The sequence below is a fragment of the Frankliniella occidentalis genome, unplaced genomic scaffold, assembly GCF_000697945.3.
Source record: "Frankliniella occidentalis isolate FOCC.00 unplaced genomic scaffold, Focc_3.1 Scaffold21, whole genome shotgun sequence".
Lineage (NCBI taxonomy): Eukaryota > Metazoa > Arthropoda > Insecta > Thysanoptera > Thripidae > Frankliniella > Frankliniella occidentalis.
The window spans coordinates 976,853-981,390 of record NW_026267151.1 but is presented as its reverse complement, the minus strand read 5'-3'; the positions used below and the strand labels follow the sequence as shown (position 1 = coordinate 981,390).

The 4,538-nt window shown below is 51.9% G+C and overlaps 1 long non-coding RNA gene and 1 other non-coding gene across 2 annotated transcripts in view; both read left to right on the top strand.

Annotated features, from left to right (window-relative positions):
* Positions 1 to 368, top strand: part of LOC127748942 (uncharacterized) — a 4,013-nt gene extending 3,645 nt beyond the window's left edge. Inside the window, exon 3 of the long non-coding RNA XR_008010864.1 lies at positions 200 to 368. This is a non-coding gene — a long non-coding RNA (uncharacterized LOC127748942). The remainder of the gene's footprint in view (positions 1 to 199) is intronic.
* Positions 369 to 3,402: 3,034 nt separating this feature from the next.
* Trnap-agg (transfer RNA proline (anticodon AGG)) lies at positions 3,403 to 3,474 on the top strand. Its single transcript has one exon. It is a non-coding gene; the product is annotated as a tRNA-Pro (tRNA).
* Positions 3,475 to 4,538: the final 1,064 nt, after the last annotated feature.

The window sequence follows — 4,538 nt, the reverse complement described above, 5'->3', positions numbered from 1 at the left end:
GCAGGATGCAAGCTACCACCGACGTCGTGGTGGTCGGCGGCCTCAGTCTCGGGCCGATAACGGTAACATGTTCGGGCGGCGGGTCATTTACACGCAAACAGCAGTAAACGGACTCAAGGGCCCGCGGCTTGCGTTGGGCGGTTATATTGTTTGTCCTGCAATCACTGTGAATTCTAGAGTCAGATATCTTTGCTCTCAGGAGGGCGCGAAGCAGTGACACAAAAAATGTCGCTCTCCTGACAGCAAGATTATTTTCCTCATTCAATTTGAGTCAACCTACGGTCCTCACCCAATAAGAACGAGATTCCTCTCGGCAATTGGGCAACATCAGAGAAATCTCACTCCTTTAGAATGAGGATTCGGTGCATATTAGTGCATAAGATTCAAATAAGGTGAGTCCTCGCTTTGATTTTTGACGAGTAAAAATGTTCTCATCTCACTCATTTCGAAGTTGAAACTTCGTTCAAGGATTTGCGTTTGCGGTGATCCAGGTGCACAGCGACACTCTACACTTCTTCTACGAATGAAAGCCTCCACAAGATAAGCAGTCGCTATTCTGTCACAAAATAGCGGTTGGAGGTAAGAGCTGTCCCCAGCCGCGGAGGCGGTGAGCAGTGTTCCATAGGGGGTATCGTGCTGAGAAAGAAACTCGTGGAAACAATGAGGAAGTGATTATTTTAAGCTAGACTTTCATGCTATTCTACGAAAATGATCTCCACGTGAAGATTTTGTTCAGGGAAACAGAAACAAGAACAAGTGAGGTGGGAAAGGGGGTGAGGGGTACCGTAACGGTACCCACAGTCGATATGCACACGAAAGAAAAAGTGGACGCCGATATATTTTAATAGGGGTGGGCCAAGCCAAAGTATATACGGAGCCCTGTTTGTTATGCAAAGCAAACGGCGGCGGGCGGTGGAGTAGGGGTGGGCGTAGGGGTCGGAGTTGGAGTGGGGGTTGAAATGGGATGGGAGCTGCGGTCGCAGGATGGATGGAAGGAGACCGAGCTGCTCGACCAGGGCCAACTGACTTTACCGGCACAATGGGATTATTTGATCAGAATCATTTTTTTTGTGATAAAACGATATGGCTCTATTGAAAATCTAATTATTATACAATATTTCTATTCAAAGAGAAAAACGTAATTTTCTCGCTCTTCTTCTCTACTTGTATGGCACTACTTGAGCAAGGCCCTGACCCTGCCCCGCCGGCGCCTGCTGTCTTTAATAATTGGTCTAAACGACATTCTCTCTTGTCGCGACGACGCCACGCCACGCCGCCTCGCCTCGGCAAGGCGGGGGCACTGCCTAATTAGCTGCCTTCTAATACGGGCTGTTGCTTCACTCATCATAAAGAGCGCCTGCATCCATGCCCTATGAGCCACTTGATAATTCAACTCAAAATATCGTAATTACAACGTATACGTGTCACGCTTACAGGAACTGCAGGGCGTGCCGTGCTTTGCGCTCTTAGACAGTCCCCACTGTCTACACCAGAATAAGGAAACGTGTAAACCCCCGCCATCCCTCTCCCCCTTTCCGAAATCTTCTGTTCCTCCCCGTAGTTTCGAGGTGGAGGTTTTCTCAAATGAAGAGTGCAGAAGCGTGTTGTAAAATGTCGGGTAAAAATACGATACGATCAGAGGCCACGCGCTTATAGCAGCGGCCGATAGACCGCCTTATTCATCCCCATCCCCTTCCCCCGCCAGCCCAGCGGCGCGCGCTTCCCTCCACCTGGGGCCGGGGGTCAACACTGCCCAGGGGAGTGGTCGCAGCTCGGTTCAGTTCGTTTAATATTTCACGGCCAGGGGTATTTTACTCTCCGCGGCGAGGCGATAAACATCCAGAGGAACGCGGTATGGTGGGTGGCGGGCCGAGAGGGAAGGGGGGGGTGTCCCGCGGGGGATGCGACGGTGGCTGCTGCAGGACTTCCTGGGCGTGGCGTGGCGTAGAGCCGTACGGGCTCATGCGGCTGTAGCTGCTGTATTTGAGCCGCACTCTATGGAGTGATCTCTCACTCGTGCTACTACAAGACCACGCGCACCTCCATAGTTTCGAGTAGCGTGAGACGCTTATGGTCAAACTCTTGAAATCGTTAGACATGTGTAGTCATACTCTTCACATGACATGGTCTTGCAGTTGGAAGTGTGAAACACTGACACTCGTATTGCACTTAACAACTCTTAGACTGTATCACACCTGAGTTTCCAGAGTACTTACAAATAAATTCATCATATTCATCGTTCCCCCTTTCAGATATACGAAGTAAAAGAAATTCTGGATGATAAATGAATTCCACACACCCTCACGATTCAAACCTAAAACGAAGGTTTATAAATACCCACTCCAGGCATGCAGGCCTCGACCAGGGACAGCGTGGCAAAGGAAAAACTCATCCCATGACCCTATAGTAGTGGTGTAGGCGGGAGAGAGAGAGGGGAGGGGAGCGTGAGGGGGAGAGAATGAGAGAGAGTGTGTCCGTGTGTGTGTGTGTGTGGGCACCTGCGCAAGATAAGTAAAACAGTGCACCGCAGAAGAGTCGTTTAAGCGAGGGCAAAGGGGGAGGGTGGAGGGGGGAAGTGAAGGGGAACGGGAATGGGAGGGAAGAGCAGACTAGAGTGAGGGCTAGAGGACGGGCGGGCGGGGGAGGTGTCTTTTGGGGAAATGGACACACACGCAGAGTGTTTCCACGGTTTCCGTCCTGGGGCCGGGTCGCTGGAGGTTATTGCGGGAGCTCGTAGAAAGGGGGGGGGGTCGATTTTCTATGACTCGGGAACTGAAAGAGGGTGGGGGGAGGGGGGCTAAATAGCCTTAGAGCTTCTATCCTGACCCCACCGGCCGAAGGAGCGGTAGGTAGGCCGGCCGTTGGAGAGAGGTGTTGGGTGGGCGGCCTACCCGCTTCATGGCAGGGGCTCCGAGGGCTCTGCAGCGCGCGACAGTCGAACGTGTCTACCACATGCACACACGTCACCACTTGCGAAAAAAGGGGTAACTCGACTAACACTGTTGAACTGGTCGGAGAACAGTGCGCGACTTACATTTACCCGAAGACAAAGCTCCAGTAAGTGTAACATTCTGAACTACGAAAACTTCTGTTCGCCGCATGAGTTGTAAATTAAATGGGCGCTCTGGTCAGATAACTACTACTATCCTGTCGTTCGACGACGGGGTACACGAAGAGTCAGTCTCATAGGCAGCCTTATTTCACCACGATCGTCGCCTACTTCCGAGAGCATTGCAGCTTGTTTAAGGTGAGGGATGGGAGAGTAGGGTGAAGGGGGGACAAGAGAAGTGGGAGAAGCCAGACCCAAACCAGTCTCCCGAAGCTTTCTCTGGGTCACGACGACTGGTGCGGCGTGCAGGTGCGAGGAATGCCCACGTACTGCCGCCTTCACTGCAGCAACACGGTCCGTTGGTCTAGGGGTATGATTCTCGCTTAGGGTGCGAGAGGTCCCGGGTTCAAATCCCGGACGGACCCAGTTTTATTTATTTTTTTTACTCTCTCTCTCTCTCTCTCTCCCTCTCTCTCTCATGAATAGAGATCTCTTCCCATTTCGTAGTTATACGGCATCGCATGAATGAATACCAACAGTAACCAAGGCGCCTGGTGGCCGTGCGGGAGAGTGGACAACCCGCCCACCCACACGACGAGTGCATTCGGTACAGTATCTCTCAAATCAACTGAGTGTCGGGTGGGGTGGTAAGAGACATACCAGGTGGCTGATTCGAGCCGCGCACTTTCGTAGTTATACTGTACCGCATGCACATTATATACAATATTTCTATTCAAAGAGAAAAACGTAATTTTCTCGCTCTTCTTCTCTACTTGTATGGCACTACTTGAGCAAGGCCCTGACCCTGCCCCGCCGGCGCCTGCTGTCTTTAATAATTGGTCTAAACGACATTCTCTCTTGTCGCGACGACGCCACGCCACGCCGCCTCGCCTCGGCAAGGCGGGGGCACTGCCTAATTAGCTGCCTTCTAATACGGGCTGTTGCTTCACTCATCATAAAGAGCGCCTGCATCCATGCCCTATGAGCCACTTGATAATTCAACTCAAAATATCGTAATTACAACGTATACGTGTCACGCTTACAGGAACTGCAGGGCGTGCCGTGCTTTGCGCTCTTAGACAGTCCCCAAAGACTGTCTACACCAGAATAAGGAAACGTGTACACCCCCGCCATCCCTCTCCCCTTTCCGAAATCCTCTGTTCCTCCATATGATGTATTTCGCTCCCTCTCTTCGACTCAAGCCGGAGTTTCTCGCAAATCGACTTGTCCCACGGCCCAACTGAGAGTGTCCGCCGAAATAGGCGGGGGGCGAGCGGGGAACTTCGCTTGACACTGGCTGTTTGTCTACAGCACCCGCACTCACTAGCACTGTAAACTGGTTGTCGTTCCTCTTCTCAGAACGCCAAATGTTGGCGTTCTTCAGGGAACGCCAGTAATTTTGGCGTCGTGAAACGCCAAACCAAGTGCGGTCTTCGGTGGACCGGACCAGGCTTCAAGTTGGGTAAAACGGGGTTCTACTTATTGGTAA